Source organism: Tupaia chinensis, unplaced genomic scaffold (genome assembly GCF_000334495.1).
Source record: "Tupaia chinensis unplaced genomic scaffold, TupChi_1.0 Scaffold142780_1, whole genome shotgun sequence".
In the NCBI taxonomy this organism is placed as follows: domain Eukaryota; kingdom Metazoa; phylum Chordata; class Mammalia; order Scandentia; family Tupaiidae; genus Tupaia; species Tupaia belangeri.
In genome coordinates this window covers 237,103-258,370 of record NW_006202626.1, presented here as the reverse complement: position 1 = coordinate 258,370, position 21,268 = coordinate 237,103, and the positions used below count along the sequence as shown (strand labels likewise).

Below are 21,268 nucleotides of genomic sequence, written 5' to 3'. Positions count from 1 at the left end.
CACACCCAGCATATTTTTCAAACCTTCAGGTCCAGGACTTGAATTACACAGCACTCAGTCATGTGGGATTCAGCTGCCTTGACCTGGCTAGACTTCAAATTATTGTGTGTATGTAAAACACATGATATAAGGCCTGGTACATGCTAGGAACTCAGGGAAGAATTATTTCCTTCTTCTCTCTTCTTCTCATAAATACAAGTAGAAAAAAAAAAATCTCTGCCTGATTTGGTCTATGTGAGGCTCCAGCGAGATAACATCTAAGATGGCACTTTGTTGTACTGTGCATTGCAAAGGCTCTGGATGAAATTTCAGATAAAAATCTGGAAAAACTTGATGACTATGAAAACAACTGTGACTTTTATGCTTCTGAGAGGGCAGTGCATTAGCAGCTGTGGTTCCATCAGTGCTGGATTAGGGCAGCTTGTGTAAGTTAGGAACCTGGCCTGGTAGGGGAGACTAAGTGAGCTACTAGAAGATTTGTTTCCTTCGGTAGTTTTTAGACCTCCTAAAAAGTGGTAACTAACTTTTATTTAAAAAGAGCGAGAACTCATCTGGGGACTTGTTGCAGACAAAAGTGAGAAATGTGCTCTCATTTATGCAAATTATTGTTTAAAGATGAGCCATCCATTAAAAGTAGTCAAAGAATGCAACAAACTAAAACAGCATAGAAGCAATGTAGGCTGCTAGATATGGCCAATACAGACTTTCTGGGATAACAAACTGAAATTCTACAAATAGGTATGCGAGGCAATAACAATGCTCTGTCTTTGAGTGTGTATACAAATAATTTATTTCAGTAAGCAATTTATCAATCAACTGAAAGACTTTGGAAACAGTATTTTCCAATCTGTTTTTAAATTTCAAGCTGTATTCATTCTCTTGGTCTCTCTTAAAATTAAGAAAAGAGAAAGAATCATTTTACTTTTTTATTTTATGGGACAGGTATTTTAAGATAAAATTAAGCATTTTAAAATTTCTAAATATAAAATAGTTAATTTTAAAAAAATAATAGTGTTATATGAAAGAAGAGAAAGTTAGGATTCTCCTTGACAAGGATGGATGAGGCCCTCTGGCCTCACAACATGCATATGGTTGTCATCGACACCTACTTCCTGACATCTAACCACTGGTTTTTGTTTATTGTCCTGATGTGATCATTAAATATTATATACATGTATTAAAAAACCATATCATACCTCATAATATATACAATTATATATGACAATTAAAAATTATAATTAAAAGGACCAGCAGTTGGTGTAATGGTTATGTCACTGGACTCCCATGTAGTCGACCGTGGTTTGAGTCCCAGACCCAGTGGCTTAAACTCATGCCGAGGGCATGTGCATTCATGTCCAAGATTCTGAGAGGAGAATGGGGGAGAAGGGATTGTGGCATGGCCATCCAACCTGGGGAGTGATTTCTCACTTTCTGTTCTCTCTTTCTCTCTCTGACTTTTTGGAGAGTGCACACACCCTATAGCAAAACCTCACCAAAAAATTATAATTAAAAAATAAACAACTATTGTGTGTCTAAGAACATATTAACTTTTTTCATGAAAAAGCAATATATATTGAAAATGTAAATTAGACAAGTAAAAGTATTATTTATGAACAAATACACTTAAAACTAGAATATCTAGATGAAGCCATTGTGAGGTAGCAGCAGTACAATGCTCTGCAATGATGGAAGCCATATGGAAGATCAGAATTCAGTTCTCAGGTCAACCTATACATGCTAGGAATGTGTGCATTCTTGTAATCCTGGCTGGCTAAAATGCTAAGGCATGGGGAATGGGGAATGAATTGTGGCATAAGACCTTGTAAAGGGTGCTCCTGTCTTTCTCAATACATAAATAAATACCCTTCTTAAAAGCTAGCATGTTTTTGGTTTGAAAACTGACTACATATAAAACTGATTAGATTAGATACATGAGTAGTTTTCTTTTCTTTCTTTCTTTTTCTTTTTTTTTTTTTTTGGGAGAGGTTTTTGCTATAGGGCACGTGCACTCGCCAGACAGAGAGAAACAGAGAGACAGAAAGCAAGAACTCACCCCACCCAGAAGGAATGGCCATGCCGCAATCCCTTCTCCTCCATTCTCCTCTCGGGATCTTGGGCACGCACGCACACATGCCCGGTGTGTTTTAAGCCACCGGGTCCAGGACGCGAACTGCGGTCGACTACATGGGAGTCCAGCGACATAGGCATTACGCTAACTGCTGGTCCCAGTAGTTTTATTTTCTACCTTTTAAAATTTTATATTATTTTCTCACATTTGCTTTAATGATAGAACCACCCCTTCAAAAATATCATGTATTTGTGTAGATACTAAATTAATAGAAAAGGATGCATTGTCATTATCAAATTAAAAATAATGATATCTGACAATAGCCATTTTTCACAGTATTATTATTATTATTATGCCTGGTTACCACTCTTCTCTCATGGATCCCGACACCAAACTCATCGGAAACATGGCACTGTTACCTATCAGAAGTCAGTTCAAAGGATCTGCCCCTAGAAAGACAAAAGATTCAGATATTGTGGATGAAGCCATTTATTACTTCAAGGCCAATGTCTTCTTCAAAAACTATGAAATTAAGAGTGAAGCTGATAGGACTTTGATATATATAACTCTCTACACTGCTAAGTGTCTGAAGAAACTCCAAAAGTGCAATTATAAAAGCCAAGGAGAGAAAGAACTATATACACTGGGAATTACTAATTTTCCCATTCCTGGAGAGCCTGGTTTTCCACTTAATGCAATTTATGCCAATCCTGCAAACAAACAGGAAGATAAAGTGATGAGAGCATACTTACAGCAGCTAAGGCAAGAGACTGGACTGAGACTTTGGGAGAAAGTTTTTGACCCTCAGAATGATAAACATAGTAAGTGGTGGACTTGCTTTGTGAAGAGACAGTTCATGAACAAGAGCCTCTCAGGACCTGGACAGTGAAGGAATCCTAGGCAGCTACCATCTCCAGACATGAGCAGCATTTTACAGTGAGATGTACACAGTCTTTTGCCTTTGTTTAGTAAAGTTTTATACAGAAGAGAGAAGAGAGCAAGTATTTATTTGGAAAACTCTTGTTCAAGAATTTGAGTGGGGGAGAAAGAGTGAGTAGTCCAAGGGTGATTTGAAATTTTGGCAGTATTAAACTGGTGCTTAATAGGAATAAGTAATAAAAAAGAAATTTCTAACATTCAAGAAACATTCCTGGACATATATAACATATATATATGACACAGAAGGCCATAGAAAGCCTGAATAGACCTATAACAAGCAATAAGATCGAATCAGTAATAAATAACCTCCTAACAAAGAAAAGTCCAGGTCCTGATGGCTTCACTGCTGAATTTAAAAAAAAAAAGTAAAGAGATAATCCCTATTCTACTCACACTGTTTCCAGAGATCAAAAAATAAGAAACCCTTCCAAATTCATTCTATGAAGCCTCCATCATCCTTATTCCCAAAATGGATAATGATACAACAAAAAGGGAAAACTTCGAACCTATATCTCTAATGAATGTAGATGCAAAAATTCTCAACAAGATATTTGTTAACCATATTCAACATCATATAAAAAAGGTTATTCAGCATGACCAGGTACGCTTTATTCCATGGATGCAAGGGTGGTTCAACATTCACAAAACTATAAATGTAATACACCATATTAACAGAAAGAAAGATAAAAGTCATATGATCATTTCAATTGATGTGGAAAAAAAGCATGTGACAAAATACTATATTCCTTTATGATTAAGACTATCAAAGAAATTGGCATAGAAGGATTGTTTCTAAGCATAATAAAAGCCATCTATGAATAACATATAGTTAACACTATACTGAATGGGGAAAAGCTGAAAGCTTTTTCACTAAAAACAGGTACATGACAAGGCCCAAGCCTGCCACTTTCTCCACTCCTATTTAACATAGTACTGGAAGTTCTAGTCAATGCAATCAGAGAAGGGAATGAAATAAAAGGCACTCCAAAAGGGAAAGAAGAGCTGAAATTATCTCTGTTTGCAGATGATGTGATTGTATACATAGAAGACCCAATAATATACACAAAAAAATTCTCAAAGTAATAAATGCATACAATAATGTGGCAGGATACAAAATTAACCTACAAAAATCTATAGCATTTCTGTCTACAAAGAACAAGCAGAGACTGAACTGAAGAAAGTAATTCCATTTACCATAACCAGAAGTATAAGACACCTAGGAATAAAACTAACCAAGTAAGTCAAAGACCTTTATAATAAAAACTATGAAAATAATAAAAAGAAAGTTGAAAAAGACACAGAAAAGTGGAAGGACATACCATGTTCTTGGATTGGCAGAAGTAATATTATCAAAATGGCAATCTTACCCAAATTAATCTACATATTTAATGCAATCCCTATAAAATTAAAAGAGGCATTTCTCACAGATCTAGAAAAGACAATCATAGAATTTGTCTGGAATCATAAGAGACCTTGTATTACCAAAACCATCCTCCACAAAAAGAGTGGAGTGAGTGGCATCTTACTTCCTGACCCCAATATATTAAATAGCTGTGATAATAAAAACAGCATGATATTGAAACAAAAACAGACATGAGGACCAATGGAACAGACTAGAGACCCCAGAAATAAACACCAAAACATACAGCCAACTGATCTTTGACAAAGAGTATCAATCAATCCAGTGGGTAAAGAAAACAACATTCTTAGCAAATGATGCTGGAAAAAAAATGGTATCCACCTGCATAAAGATGAAACTAAACTCCTATCATTCACCACTAACGAAAATCAACTCAAAGTGGATCAACAGTCTAAACCTAAGACCTAAAACTATAAAACTACTGGTGGAAAACACATTGGGGAAACTCTAGGAGACACTGGGATAGTCAAAGACTTCTTAAGCAAGACCCCCAAAGCACTGGCAATAATCCCCCAAATAAAAAGGTGGGATTACATGGTAGGGATAGCTCTGTGTCTCCTTCTCTTCATCTTTGTCTGTCTCTCTCTGTCTCGCTTTGTCTCCCTATGACTTAATTTTTTTTTAATGCTATTTTTAAGGTAAAGTATTCTCTGGGTTCTCAAGCCTATCTTATTGCATTAATTAGGAAAGGCATCAGCCAAGCCAGGCCTATCCTAATATGGATATCAAACTTCAGCTGTGAAATATTGGTTTCATGCAGCATGTGAGTGTACCACATGGTTGTCATTTTTGCTTTTTAAAAAGATAATCTTATAGGATTTTTTTATCCTCTTTTTTCTTCTTTCTTCCTTTTCATTTTATGTTTTTCTTCTTCTTTCCTCTTCTTAATTCTTTTCCTTTTATTTTTATCTTTATTCATTTTATAATCAGCCTCTATTCACTAACTGTCTAAACAGGTCCAAGTGAATAGTTTCCAACCATCTGAATATGATTAGGGTCAGAATATTCCTTTCTTGGCACCAGCAGTCAGTGTAATGGCTATGTCACTGGACTCCCACGTAGTCGACCATGGTTCAAGTACCGTACCTGGTGGCTTAAACTCACGCTGGGTGCATGTGCACGCGTGCCCAAGATCCTGAGAGGAGAATGGAGGAGAAGGGATTGCGGTGTGGCCATCCCCTTTGGGGGGTGATTTCTCACTTTCTATCTCTCTGTCTGTCTGGCAAGCGCACGCGCCCTATAGCAAAAAACCTCTCCCGCCCCAAAAAAAAGAAGAATATTCCTCTCTTCACCTTGAATGGGATGCATAAAGAGTGAAAATGTAACAGAAGAAATATTTCAGCTCTCCTTCTTCTTGCCTCTGAACTCTCAGATTGAACTTCAAGAATTAGGAAAAAACACACCTTCCATCCTATGACTAGAAAGCACAGCAGAATCACAAGAAATATGGAAAAGCAAGAAAATACCTTTCCTCCAAGGGAAAAGAATAAAACCTCTTCATCCTCAGACAGTACAATGAAAATCATGCAAATGTCTGATAAGGATTTTAGAATATTCATAATGACAAAGCTAACAGAGATGGAAGCGAAGACAGACAATGATCTGCAGAAAAGGCAGGAGAAAGAAGCTGATGAATTTCAGGAGGTGAGAGAATTCTTGCAAGATCTAAAAGAGGAAATACACACTATAATAAAGAATCAAATGGACCTGTTAGAGATGAAGGGTATAATACAAAAGTCAACACCTCCCATGAACGTCTTAAAAGCAGACTAGATCATACAGAAAATAGAATCTCAGATGTAGAAAATAGAATCGCTGCCCTAGGAAAATCCACAACAAAGACTGAGAATATTGGCGAAAAAATGAGAATTATATATGAGAAATACTAAATACCGTCAAATGTCCAAACATCCGGATAATTGGTATCCCTAAAAGCGAAGAGACCCATAAGGGCATTGATAATCTATTCCATGAAATCCTGCACAAAAACTTTCCAAACCTAGAGAGGCACTCAAAGATCCAGTCCCAAGAAATACAAAGGACCGCAAATAGAATCAACCTAAGAAGATCTTCTCTAAGATACATTATAGCCAGATTGACCAAAACCACAGACAAAGGCAAGATACTAAGATTGACAAAAGAGAAATGCAAGTTACCTACAAAGGATATCTCATCAGACTAACAGCAGACCTCTCATCAGAAACAATGCTAACAAAGAAAGAATGGGAAAATATATTCAAAGTATTAAAGGAAAAGCAATTTCAACCAAGAATATTTTCCCTGACCTGATTATCCTTCATAAGGGAAGAAAAGACAAGAATATTCACAGATAAACAAAATATGAAGGAATTTACCAGCACCAGACCAGATCTCCAAGAAGTTCTCAAGGAAGTGCTATACCAGGAAAATTAAATACAGACACACAGATATAAGAGTTCAAAAGTAAGAAAATAACCAAGTTAATTGTAGAGAAACATCTGGAGTTGAATACTATATCTCAGAATTTAATCAGGAAGATTGGACCACAACAGAACATAGATTAATTACATGAGACTGAATTGGTGAAATAGCATTTTATGAGTTTTGACTAAAACGTTGCTGATTTTCTTCTAGGTTTTGTTTTCCAGTTTTAAGTGTTTTTGTCCTGTCTTGAGCTGCCAGTAGGTTCATGTACTTACTATTTAAACAGAATCCTAATCTATTACCTGACTAAGTTTTAAGTAAAGTTCCTTAGTATATTTTTGATTCATTAAAGCTAAAACTGCTTTTATTGAAATTAAAAATATATTAAAAAATACCATTTTAATGACCATAGGAACCTTTATAGCATCAGCTAGGTGTAACCTTATAGTGTACTCATTCTTTTTTATTTCTTTAATTTTTTAAATTTCATTTTCTTTTATACATTCAATCACATTATTTAGCTTACAAAGTGAATATTACAACATGTGAACATTTCTCCCTAGTGCAATTGATTAAATTATAAAATATCTTCAACAGATAATATGACATTTGTTTGTCCCATTAATGTTTTGTCTCCCTAATTTTCTTCTAAGTGTCCTTCCTCAGGCCCTACTCTTCCACACACACTATATCAGGAATTTACACCCATTTACTGTGTTTGTATTTCCTTTAGTCAGTTTCAGTCATAGAGTGTGTGGAGAGTTTTTTTGCTTTAGGGCACGTGCACTCACCAGAGAGACAGAGAGACAGAAAGTGAGAAATCATCCCTCAGGGGGGATGGCCAGGCTGCAATTCCTTCTCCTCCATTCTCCTCTCAGGACCTTGGGCACACACGCACATGCGCCCAGCGTGAGTTTAAGCCACCAGGTCTGGGAATCAAACCACGGTCAACTACTTTGGAGTCCAGAGACATAGCCATTACACTAACTGCTGGTCCCGAGAAATGAAGATTTTCTAATGATAATTCAGCTGTCAGCCCAGAAACTCGGGTGGTATGGAACCCCTCTAGCGTTCTCTCTGTCTCTGTCTTCTCATTTTTTGGTAATATTTCCTTTTTTAAATTTTTTAAGGTAAAGTATTTTCTCAGCTTTCAGCCCCACCTTTATCTTGCTAATAATCCCTTTTCCCCCTCCCACCCAGGAGAGGCAAAGGGCAGGCCTTCAGAAGAAGATTCCTCCATGGCTCCTGAGAACTAGTGATTTCCCGTTTTCTAATTTTTGCTTTTTTTTTTTTTAAAAAAATTTGGCTGTTTTTAACTTTTTTTCCTTCTTTTTCTCTCTGTTTCTTTATAGTAGTAGATTTTTTTTCCTCTCTCTCTGTGTTTCCTTTTTCTTTTATCTCATCACTCTGGTCGCTTGAGTTCTTTGTGTATTCTGGTTATCAGTCCCTTATCTGATGCATAATTTACAAAAATATTTTCCCATTCTGAGGGCTGTCAATTCACACTTATTACTGTGTCTTTTGCCATGCAGAAACTTCTTAGTCTGATATAATCCCACTTGTCTATTTTGGGGATTATCGACTGTGCTTTGGGCGTCTTATTTAAGAAGTTTTTCCCTACCCCAATATCTCCCAGAGTTTCTCCAGTGTTTTCTAGGTGCAGTTTTGTAGATTGAGGTTTTAGATTTAGATCTTTGATCCACCTTGACTTCATTTTTGTCAAAGGTGAGAGGTAGAGGTCCAGATTCATCTTTCTGCAGTGGAAATCCAGTTTTTCCAAGACCATTTGCTGAAGATGTTTTTATTTTCTCACTGGATTGACTGGTACCTCTTGTCAAAAATCAGTTGACTGTCTGTTTACAAATTTATTTCTGGGGACTTTATTCTGTTCCATTGGTCCACATGTCTGTTTCTGTCCCAGTACCATGCTGTTTTGATTGCCACAGCTTTGTAGTATATTTTTGGGTTCAGGTAGTGATTGGGCGGCAGCTCACTCTACTCTTCTAGTGCAGAATTGCTTTGGCAGGGGACCAGCAGTTAGCATAATGGCTATGTTGCTGGACTCCCATGTAGTCGACCATGGTTCGAGTCCTGGACCCGGCAGCTTAAACTTATGCCAGGTGCATGTGCATGCATGCCCAAGATCTCAAGAGGAGAATGGAGGAGAAGAGATTGCAGCATGGCCATCCCCCCCTGAGTGGTGATTTCTCACTTTCTGTCTCTCTGTCTCTCTTTGTCTCTCTGGTGAGCACACGTGCTCTGCAGCAAAAACTTCTCTTAAAAAAAAGAATTGCTTTGGCAGTACAGTGTCTTTTATGATTTCAGATGAATTTTATGATTGTCTTTTCTAGATCTGTGAAGAATGTGTATGGTACTTTGATTGATGTTGCATTAAATATGTAGATTAATTTGGGTGGAATTGCCATTATGATTATATTAATTCTTCCAATCCAGAAACATGGGGTGTCCTTACAATTTTTGTGTCATTTTCAATTTCTTTTTCTAGCTTCTAATAATTTTCCTTGTGGAGGTGTATAACTTGTTTGGTTAGAATTATTCCTATCTATCTTATAGTTTTTGTGGCTATGGTAAACTGAATACCTTTTTTCAGTTCTATCTCATTCTGCCTGTTGTTTGTATATAGAAAATCTATAGATTTCTGTATATTGATTTAGTATCCTGAAACTTTATTGTATTTGTTTATTACTTCCAGAAAATTTTTCATGGAAACCATTCAGTCTTCTATGTATAAAATCATGTCGTCTGTGAATAGAGAGCGTTTCACCTCTTCTTTTCATATTTGAATACCTTTAATTTTTTTCTGTTTTTGGATTGCATTGGCCAGGACTTCCCGTTCTATGTCGAAAAGGAGTAAATAAAGTGACAATCCTTGTCTTGTATTTGTTTTTAGTGGGACAGCTTTCAACATTTCTCCATTCAGGATGATGTTCACTATGGGTTTATAATAGATAGCTTTTATTGTGTTGAGAAATGACCCTTCTATGCCAATTTAGCTGAGTGTCTTGACCATGAGGGGATGTTGTATCTTATCAAATGCATTTTCTGCATCAATTGATATGACCATATGTTTTTATATTTCTTCCTGTTAATATAGTTTATTATATTTATGGTTTTGCATATGTTGAACCAACCTTGCATTCCTAAAAAAAGCTTACCAGATCATGAAGTATGATATTTTTATAAGTTGTTGGATACAATTTGCTAGTATCTTGTTGAGAATCTTAGCATTTATATTCATCAGAGATATTGGTCTATAGTTTTCTTTCTGGTCCAGTCCTTATCTGTTTTAAGAGTAAGGGTGATAGAGGCCTCATAAAATGAATTAGGGAGAGACTCTCTCTTTTGGATTTTTAGAAATAAATTTAACAGAATGGGGGTTAACTCTTCTTTGAAAGTTATATAGAATTCAGAGGTGAATCCATCAGGGCCAGGGTTTTTCTTTGTTGGGAGGTTATTTATTACTGATTTAATATCCTGTCTTGTTATGGGCCTATTCAGACTTTCTATATTTTTCTGGCTCAATCTTGGTAGATTAGATGTGTCCAAGAATTTGTTCATCTCATCCAGATTATCTTGTTTCTTGGCATACAGATGTTCATGATATCCTCTAATGATGTTTTGTATTTCTACTATATTTGTTGTTATATTGGCTTCATTGCAGATTTGATTCATCTGGTTACTTTCTCTCTTCTTCTTAGTAAGTCTACTTGTGGTGTATCGATTTTGTTTATCCTTTAAAAGAACCAGATTTTACTTTCTTTTATTTTCAGTATAGTTTGTTTATTTTCTATTTCATTTATTTCTGCTCATATCTTTATTATTTCTATTCTCCTGGAATTTTTAAATTTTTTTCTTTGCTGTTACTTTCCCAATTCTCTGAAGTATAGTGTTACTTGATCCATTTGCCCTCTTTCTGTCTCCCTGTTATGTGCACTACTTGCTGTGAAATTCCCTCTTATGACTGCTTTAGCAGTGTCCCATAGATTATGGAAACACATGTCCTCATTGTCATTGGCTTCCATGAATCTTTTTATTTCAGTCTATATATGTTCAGTAGTTGTAGATTCATTTAGGAGTAGGTTATTTAGTTTCCGTGCATTTGAGGGTTTTTTTTTGTTTTTGTTTTTTTTTTTTTTTTTTTTTTTTTTTTTTTTTTTTAGGATTTCTCTTTAAATTAAACTCAAGTTTAATTCCATTATGGTCAGAGAGGTTGCTGGATTAAGTTTTTATGCCTTTGAAACTGTAAAGGCTTTATTTGTGTCCAATGATGTGGTGGTCAATCTTCAGAAAGGTTCCATATAGGAGTGAGAAAAATCTGTATCTCATGGATATGGGATGGAAATTTTATAGATATCTGTTAAGTCCATTTGATTTATGGTATTGTTTAGATCCTTTATCTTTTTATCTACTTTTTGTCTAGATGATCTGTCCAGAGGGCACAGTGCACTTTTGAGGTCTCCAACAATTATTTTATGGCAGTCTATCTCTAACAGTCTTTCTTTCTCATATTTGGGTGCTCCTGTATAAGGCACATAAATATTTATATGAATTATATCTTTTGATCTGTTGATACTTTTACTTCAATATACTGCCCTTCTTTGTCTCTTAGAACAGTTTTTGTTTTAAAGTCTATTTTGTCATAAATTAGTATCGCAACTCCAGCTCTTTTTTGGTTCCCATTTTTGTGGAAAACATTTTTCCTACCCTTCACTTTCAGTCTATGTATGTCTCTATCCATGAGGTAGGTTTTCTGTATGAACAGATAGAGGGTTTCTGTTTTTTTACCCATTCATGCAGTCTATGTCTCTTCTTCATCGGAGAATTTAATTCCTTAACACTGAGTGTTATTATCAATATTACCAGATCTGTCCCAACGTTTAAGTTGGCCATTGTGTTAGATGCTTTTATTCATTAGTGTCTGTCTGTTCATTCTTTTGTTTGCCTGGAACAGTACTTTCTTCACGGTTTGTTGAAGAGCTGGTCTGGTGTTGACAAATTCTTTCAGGTTTTGTTTTTCTGAGAAGATTTTAATCTTTTTACCCATATGAAGAATAATCTTTCAGGATATAATAATCTTGGTTGAAATTGTTTCTCTCTTAACACTTTCAATACATCTTCCCATTCTTTCCTTACTTGTATAGTTTCCGCTGAGAGATCTGGTGTTAGCCTGATGGGATGACCTTGGTAATTCACTTCTCATTTTTCTCTTGCCAGTTTTAATCATGTCTTTGTCTGTGCTCTTGGACAGTCTGGCTAAGATGTGCCTTGAAGAATACCCTTTGAGGTTAGGTCTATTTGGGGTCCTTTGTATTTCTTGGGTGCAGATGCTTGAGTGCCTCTCTAGACTTGGGAAAGTTTCTTCCTAGATTTCATGGAATAGATTTTCCATGCCGTTATTAGTCCTTCACCTTCTGGGATGCCAATTATTCTGATGTTTTGGTGTCTTATGGAATCTACTATTTCACGTACATTACCCTCATGTTTTCTTTTTTGTTTGTTTGTTTGTTTATTTTTTGTTATTTTCTATATCTTTTTGGTGATTTTTGCTAGGTTAGAAGTTTTATCTTCTACATCGGAGATTTGATCTTCAGCATGGTCTCATTGACTTTTAACACTTTCCAGAGAGTTTTGATTTTCTGTATTACAGACTTCATCTCTAATAGTCCCATCTGATTCTTTTTCAGAGTGTTCATTTCTTCCTTAATATCATGGAAGGACTTTCTACTCTCCTGTAGTTCATTCTCCCTTTTCTGTTCCAACTCAGAATTTGTTCACCGTGAATGTTCTAAATTCTTTCTCTGACAATTTGGTAATGTCCTCAGATTTTAGGAGAGATAGAGGAGAGTTACTCTGTTCCTTTGATGGATACATATTTCCTGGTTTATTTAGACCTGAAGGTCTTCTTCTAATTCTAGCCATTGGAAGATGTATTCACTATTAAATACCTCTTAGGAACAAGTGCGTTTCCATTCAGTTGTGAGTTGATGTATGTGGAAGTCTCTCTTCTGTAATTTTTAGCAATGTGATCTCAAGAGGAGTACTCTATTAAGGTGTCTGAAGAGTAGTATCTCTGTATTCACAGGTGGTTCAGTACGAGGGAGGATCCCAGGAAACTTTACAGTATTAAGAATTTTCAGAACTGTGATTCTAGATCTGTCTAATCCTCTGACAGGGTAAAGGATGAGGAAGATAGGATAATGTAAGAAGAAAGATAATACTACAGAAGAGAATTTTAAAAAGTTGCATGCCACACATTAGCACAGTGCACAATATTGCCAAGGGCCTAAAGAAGGAAGTAGAGCTCTCCTGCAGAGCAAGGGCCACTGTGTGGGACAAAGGTGAGGAGGGTATTAACAAAACAAAAAGGAAGAGCTATGAAAAAAATAAAATAAAACCCTGCCTAACTCTCTAAGGGGTGGAGTACTAGGCTTGGGAGCAAAGAAGTGGGGAAGGGGCAGTGCTACCCCTGCCACAGTTTTCCTTGCGGGCCAGGAGCCTAGAGAAGAAAGTGGAGATCTCCTGCAGAGCAAGGACCACTCAGTGGGAAAAGTGAGAGGAGGGTATTAACAAAAAAAAAAAGGAAGAGCAAAGAAGAAAAAAATAAAATCCTGCTTACCTGTTAAAGGGTGGGGTCCTGGTCTTGGGAGCCTGGAAGTGTAGTGGGGACAGTGGTTCCCCTGCCTCAGTTTCTCTTGTTGGCCATGGGCCTAGAGAAGGAAGAGTAGGTCTCCTGCAGAGCAAAGGATACTCTGTGAGACATGGGAGAGAAGGACATTTTAAAAAATGGGAAGAGCATATTAAAAAATGAAATAAAACCCTGCCTACCTGTCTAGGGGGTTCGGTTCTGGTTTTGTGAGCCTGGAAGTGGAACAAGGGCAGTGGTACCCCTGCCTCAGATTCCCTTGAAGGCCAGGGGCCTAGAGAAGGAATTGCAGCTCTCCTACAGAGTAAGGGCCAGTCTGTGAGACAAGAAAAAGAGGGGATTAACAAAACACAAAGGAACAACAACAACAAAAAAATAAAATAAAACCCTGCCTACCTGTCTGGGGGGTGTGGTCCTGGTCTTGGGAACATGGAAGTGGGGAGAGAGCAGTGGTACCCTTGCCTCAGATTCCTTTGCAGACCAGGGGCATAGAGAATAAACTGGAGCTCTCCTACTGAGCAAGAGCAACTCTGTGGGATAAGAAAGAGGATGGAGTTAACAAAAATCAAAGGAACAACAACAACAAAATAAAACCCCACCTGTCTAGAGGGTGGGGTCCTGGTCTTTGGAGCATGGAAGTGGGGAGAGAGCAGTGGTACCCCTGCCTCAGATTCCATTTCAGGCCAGGGTCCTAGAAAAGGAAGTGGAACTCTCCTGCAGAGCAAGGGCAACTCTGTGGGATATGGGAGTGGAGGGTATTAACAAAACAACAAGGAAGAGCAAAGAAAAAAAAATAAAACCCTGCCTACCTGTCTAAAGGGTTGCGTACTGGTCTTGCAAGCCTGGAAGTGGGGAGGAGGAAGTAGTACCCCTGCCTCAGTTTACCTTGCTGACCAGAGTCCTAGAGAAGTAAGTGGAGCTCTCCTACAGAGCAATGGCTACTCTGTGGTTCAAGAGGGAGAAGGATATTAAAAAACAAAAAAAGAACAGCAAAGGAAAAAATAATAAAACCTTGCCTACATGTCTAGGGGGTGTGCTCGTAGTCTTAGGAGCCTAAAAGTGGGGCCGTGGAAGTGGTGACTCTGCCTCAGATTCCCTTGCTGGCAGGAGCCTTGAGAAGAAAGTGGAGCTCTCTTGCAGAGCAAGTGCCACTCTGTTGGTCAAGGGAGAGGTGGGTATTAACAAAACCATAAGGAAGAACAAAGGAAAAAATAAATAAAACTCTGCCTACCCACCTAGGGGGTGGGTTTCTGGTCTTGGGAACCAGAAAGTGGGGCAGGGGCAGTGGTTCCCCTGCGTCAGATTCCCTTACTGGTCGGGAGCATATAGAAGGATGTGGAATTCTCCTGCAGAGCAAGGGCCACTCTGTGGGTCAAGGCAGAAGAGGGAATTAATAAAACAAAAAGGAAGAGCAAAGAAGAAAACAACAAAAAAAAAAACCCTGTTTATCTGTCCACAGGGTGGGGTCCTGGTCTTGGGAGCATGGAAGTGGGGCAGGAATAGTTGTGTCCCTGAATCAGTTTCCCTTGCTGGTCAGGTGCCTAGAGAAGGAAGTGCTCTCCTGTAGAGCAATGGCCACTCTCTGGGAAAGGGGGAGAGGAGGGTATTAACAAAACAAAAAGGAAGAGCAAAGAAAATTTTAAAAAAACCCTGTCTATCTGTCTAGGGCATGGAGTCCTGGTCTTGGAAGCCTGAATTGTGGCCGGGCAGTGGTGTTTTTGTTTCAGCTTCCCTTGCTGGCCAGTGGCCTAGAGAAGAAACGGGAGATCTGCAGAGCAAGGGCCAATCTGTGGGACAAGGGAGAGGAGGTTATTAACAAAACAAAAAGGAAGAGAAAAGAAAAAATAAAATGAAACCCTGCCTACTTTTCTAGGGGGTGGGATCCTGGTCTTGCAAGCCTGGAAGTGGGCAGCAGGCAGTGGTACTTCTGCCTCAGTTTTCCTTGCTGACCAGGGTCCTAGAGAAAAAAGTGGAGCTCTCCTGCAGAGCAGGGGCCCCTCTGTGGTTCAAGGGGGAGGAGGGTATTAAAAAACAAAAATGAAGAGCAAAAAAAAAAAAGAAAATAAAACCTTGCCTACCTGTCTAGGGGGTGGAGTTCTAGTCTTTGGAGTGTAGGGGTGAGGCAGTGGCAGTGGTGACCCTGCCTCAGATTCCCTTGCTGGCCAGGAGTCCAGAGAATGTAGAGGAGCTCTCCTACAAAGCAAGGGCCACTCAGTGGGACAAGGGAGAGGAGGAAATTAATAAAACTAAAAGAAAGAGCCAAGAAAAAAAAATAAAACCCTGCTTACCTGTTTAGGGGGTGGGGTCCTGGTCCTGGGTGCCTGGAAGTGGGCGGGAGAAGTGGTGCTCTTGCCTTAGTTTCCCTTGCAGACCAGGATCCTAAAGAAGGAAGTGGAGCTCTCTTGCAGAGCAAAGGCCACTCTGTGGGACAAGGGAGAGGAGGGTATTAAAACAAATAAAACCCTGTTTACCTCTCTAGGGAGTGAGGTTTTGTTCTTGGGAGCTTGGAAGTGGAGTGGGGGCAGTGGTGCTCCTGCCTCAGTTTCCCTTGCTGTCCAAGGGCCTAGCAAAGGAATTGAAGCTCTCTTGCAGGGGCCACTCTGTGGGACAAGGGAGAGGAGGGAATTAACAAAACAAAAAGGAAGAGCAAAAGAAAAATTTGCCTACCTGTCTAGGGGGTGGGGTCCTGGTCTGGGAGCCTGAAAGTGGGGCAGTGGCCATCGTGATCCTGCCTCAGTTTCTCTTGCTGACCAGGAGCCTAGAGAAGAAAGTAAAGCTCTCCTGCAAAGCAAGGGCCACTCTATGGGACAAGGGAGAGGAGGAAATTAATAAAAGTAAAAGGAAGAACAAAGAAAAAAATAATAAAAGACTGACTAACTCTCTAGGGGGTGGGGTCCTGGTCTTGGGTGCCTGTAAGTAGGTCAGGGGCAGTGGTGTCCCTGCTTCAGTTTCCCTTAAGGACCAGGGAACTAGAAAAGTAAGTGGAGCTCTCCTACAGAGCAAGGGCCACTCTGTGGTACTAGTGAGAGGAGGGTATTAACAAAACAAAAAGGAAGAGCAAAGAAAAAATATAAAAGCCTGTCTACCTGTCTAGGGGGTAATTCCCTGATCTTGGGAGCCTGGATTGTTAGGAGAGCAGTGGTGCTTCTGCCTCAGCTTCCCTTGCTGGTCAGGACCCTAGAGAAGGAAGTGGAGCTCTCCTGCAGAGTAAGAGTCACTCTGTGGGACAAGGGAGAGGAGGGAATTAACAAAACAAAAAGGAAGAGCAAAGAAAAAAAATAAAACCCTGCCTACTGTTTAATGGGTGGGGTCCTGGTCTTGAAAGCCTTGGAAGTAGGGAGGGGGCAGTTGTTCCCCCTCCTCAGTTTTCCTTGCTGGCCAGGAGCCTAGAGAAAGAAATGGAGCTCTCCTACAGAGCAAGGGCCACTCTGTGGGACAAGGGAGAGGATGGAATTAACAAAACTAAAAGGAAGAGCAAAGAAAAAAAATAAAACCCTGCCTACTGTTTAATGGGTGGGGTCCTGGTCTTGAAAGCCTTGGAAGTAGGGAGGGGGCAGTTGTTCCCCCTCCTCAGTTTTCCTTGCTGGCCAGGAGCCTAGAGAAAGAAATGGAGCTCTCCTACAGAGCAAGGGCCACTCTGTGGGACAAGGGAGAGGATGGAATTAACAAAACTAAAAGGAAGAGCAAAGAAAAAATAAAATAAAACCCTGCCTACTGTTTAATGGGTGGGGTCCTGGTCTTGGTAGCCTGGAAGTGGTGCAGGGTAGTGGTTCCCCTGCCTCAGTTTCTCTTGCTTGCCATGTGCCTAGAGATGGAAATGGAGCTCTCCTGCAAAGCAAGGGCCACTCTGTGGGACAAGGGAGGGGAGGATATTAACAGAACAAAAAGGAAGATCAAAGAAAAAGATAATAACAAAATCCTGCCTACCTGTCTAGGGCATGGGGTCCTCCTCTTTGGAAGCCTGAAAGTGGGGAGGGGGCAGTGGTGCCCCTGCCTTAGTTTCCCTTGATGGCCAGGAGCCTAGAGATGGAAGTAGAGCTCTCCTGCAGAGCAAGGGCCACTCCACTCAGAATTTCACACCTAAAGTCAGACATATATTCATTGATTTATACATATCAGCTATACTTGCTATTAAACATAATTAGATTACTTAATAAATTTTGTGAATCAATAAAATGTGGAGGATAAAAGAAATCAAAAACAACTGTAGAAACCTAATGAAACTACAAATGGAAAATTAATGACAATAATATGTATAATTAAGCCACTATCCAGTAGAGTTTGGAAGGGAATTCACATTTTGTATGCTGTGACAATGCTTAGGGAATGAATGAAAATTTATTTCATTTAAAATGTTTCAAAAGAAAATTACAGTGCACTTGTAACTAGAACTAACTTTGTCCATATATTTAGTTTAAGGTATTTTGTGAATCAATAAAATATGAGAAAAATATGTAATAAAATAAAATAAAATAAATAACTTTCTGCACAGCAAAAGATACAGTAGTTAGTGTGAATCTACAATCTTCAGAATGGGAGAGAATTTTTATGATTTTTGATTAAACATTTCTTATTTTCTTTTATGCTTTTTCTTTCAGATTTAAGCATTTTTGTTTTATTTTTAAATGTGGATAGGTTCAACAGTTTTTAATTTTTTTTAAATTGTAACATAATCTTTTCTCTTGTCCTGACCACTCTGCAATTGGAAAATATTTGTAAGAATTATTTGTGGCAGTGTGATTAATTGCATAATTCAATAATACAATAATATCTATTACATTGATACAGAAATTCAGTTCTTATGGGGCTTTGTACAAACAACAGACCAAATTAATACTAAACTTTTTTTTGCAAATAAATTAGTTTATGCTTCTCTTTAGTAAAAGGGGGAGTAGAGAGAAAAAAAAGTCTCAGGAGACAAGATGGCAGGTTCGCAGTGACAACCTGTCAACGGTTGAAAAGTAGTTTGTCTAAAAGCAGATTTTAAAAGCAATTTCTCTTCTAAACAACTTCTTTTGTGCCACCTAGGAAGCCTCTTGATTTACCATGTCAGTAGCAGCAATAAAATGTGTAATATCAAAGACAACCATCTTGAAACATCTCCTTCCAATCCAAAATGGAGCTTTATATTGTGTTTGTCATAAATCTACATATTCTTTTCTTCCAGATGACTATAATTGCAAAGTGTAGCTTGCTTTGACATCTGATGGCAGGATGATAGTGTGCTACCACCCATCTGTGGATATTCCATATGAACACACAAAACTTATCCCTAGACCAGATCCTGTGCATAATAATGAAGAAACACATGATCAAGTGCTGAAATGCAGGTTAGCAGAGAAAAATGAACACCTTGAACAAGGACCCATGATAGAACAACTTGGCAAAACATTCTTTACTACCAAGCATCATTGGTATCCTCACAGACAGTATCACAGACGTTGTAAGAAACTGGACCCTCCAAAAGACAGATAACATCGAGGTCCTCAGAAGACTCAGAAACATGCCTTATTGGTCATTTAAGAAAATCCCATGTGGTGTATTCACTAATAGATTATGTAATAAAATAATAATAAAATTTCTTTTCATATAAAAAATTGTCTCAGAAGAAAATTACAATGCACTTGTTACTAGATTTTATCTTTTTCCATATTTTTAGTTTAATTAAGATGTTTTGAGAATCAATAAAATGTGAAAAAATTGGGAAGGAGGGAAGGGAAAAGGGGGGAACAAAAGTAAAAGTAATTTAACTGACAAAAAATGAGAAGGTATTTGCTGATAATGTATATAGTAATGTATTTGTCTTGACTGATATTTATGGTTTTCATACTGGAAAAAGAAATGTTGTATACTATAAAGATTTGTGTGATCAAATGTAAAATTTAACATATATTAAAATAAACTCAGATGATCTTCTTTTTGAAATAAAAGCCAAGATTCTGATAATGAACTCTGAGGCCCATGACTAGTTCCTGTAACTTCTCTGACCTTACTTTTACTTCTGTTCTCCTTTGTTAATCTGTCTCAGGAAAAAAGGCTTACTCATTGTTTTTTTGTTTTGTTTTGTTTCATTTTATGTTTTAGCTTGTAAAGTCAATTTACCCAACATGAATACACTTCACATCAGTCCAGTAGCGGGTAGTATACGCATGATCATTAACAGATAATAATCAAATTTTGTGTCCCATAAATGTCTTGCCTATTTTTCTCCTTAATTTTCTTTCTCACACTCTCCCCCCTTCTCCCAACCTATTCTCACACTGTCTCCAGTATCCATAACAATTTTCCATGCTTCTGTATCCTCTAATCTTTCCATTTCCACAATAGAGTGAAGACAGTCAGTATATATTAAGTGAAAACATACAATGTCTCTTTTTCATAGCCTGGCTTGCTTCACTCAACAGCAAATCTTCCATATTAGGCCACTTTCTATCAAATGCCAAGGTCTTGTTGTTTTTATGACTGTGTAGTATCCCATACAGTATATGTGCCATACTTTTTCTATCCATTGATCTATTTGTGGACATTTTGGTTGGTTCAATTACTTAGCAACTGTGAACAGTAATAAAACACAGCAACTCTATGAGGTAATCCCACATTATAAGGTTTTCAGTTCGAACCCAGAGACCTCACTGACTATGGAGAGCACATGTGTGCCCATGATCCAGGGATGACTCAAGACTGGGGGTGAATGTCAGCATCAGGACTCGTTTAGGCTCTTTTGCTCATGGAAGACAAAAACTTAATTGAGATTAAAATCAGCCTTAATAAGCTAATATACAGAACTGCTCTCTTTTGCTCATGGAAGACAAAAACTTAATAGAGATTAAAATCAGCATTAATAAGTTAATATACAGAACTGAAAATATTTAATGTTTACAATTTGATGAGGTCAAAGACATACAAACATCTGTGATTATCACCACAATCAAGGTAATAAATATTTCCATTTATCTCCCAGAGCTTTGCATTGTGCCTTGGATGCACCAAGCTAATTTGAGTTTCAGGGTTATCAATGTAGTATTTCCTACGACTGAACACTCTTTCCATAGAGTGTGATTCTATCAATAGATCAGCATCATCAGTGCCACCTGGAAAATTTTAGTTAACAATTCATTTCATCGAGGCCTAGAAGAGACTAACCGAACCAAATAATGTAGGAGTGCGACCCAGTAATGTGTTGTGATTTTTTAAAAATTTTTTTTCATAGGGCACGTGAGCTCACCAGACAGACAGAGACAGAGAGACAGAAAGCGAGAAATCACCCCCCCAGGGGGGATGGCCACGCCACAATCCCTTCTCCTCCATTCTCCTCTCGGGATCTTGGGCACACATGCACACGCGCCAGGTGAGTTTTAAGCCACCGAGTCTGGGACTTGAACCACGGTCGACTATGTGGGAGTCCAGTGACATAGCCATTACGCTAACTGCTGGTCCCGTGATTTTTTTTAATAAGCCCTCCAATTGATTATAATGTATGCAAAAGGTTGTAAATTAAATATGTATTTAATTTAAAAGATTAATTTTAACTTTACCAAACAGCACTAAGACTTTAAAAATTTCCTGAAAAATGGAATTAATGTAAAATGTTATTTTGGTGCAAAAATAATTGAAATAGAGGCAATTTTTTTTCATAATATGTATTTTCCATTAAGTTTTTGAAGGTCCCTTTGAATAAAGAATCCTTTTGCCTGCTTCATTTATTAGCATAATAATAATATTACAATAATATGATTGCAGGAGGGAAGAAACCAAATGAAAAAAGAGCAAAATA

General features: G+C 38.1%; 1 non-coding gene and 2 pseudogenes across 1 annotated transcript; all 3 read left to right on the top strand.

Annotated features, from left to right (window-relative positions):
* The first annotated feature begins 1,011 nt into the window (after positions 1–1,011).
* Positions 1,012–1,135, top strand: LOC114005157 (U6atac minor spliceosomal RNA). The gene has a single exon (XR_003547050.1). It is a non-coding gene; the product is annotated as a U6atac minor spliceosomal RNA (small nuclear RNA).
* Positions 1,136–2,420: 1,285 nt separating this feature from the next.
* LOC102496515 (actin-related protein 2/3 complex subunit 3 pseudogene) lies at positions 2,421–2,982 on the top strand (annotated as a pseudogene).
* A 15,558-nt stretch (positions 2,983–18,540) lies between these two features.
* Positions 18,541–18,969, top strand: LOC102496082 (39S ribosomal protein L42, mitochondrial pseudogene; annotated as a pseudogene).
* Positions 18,970–21,268: the final 2,299 nt, after the last annotated feature.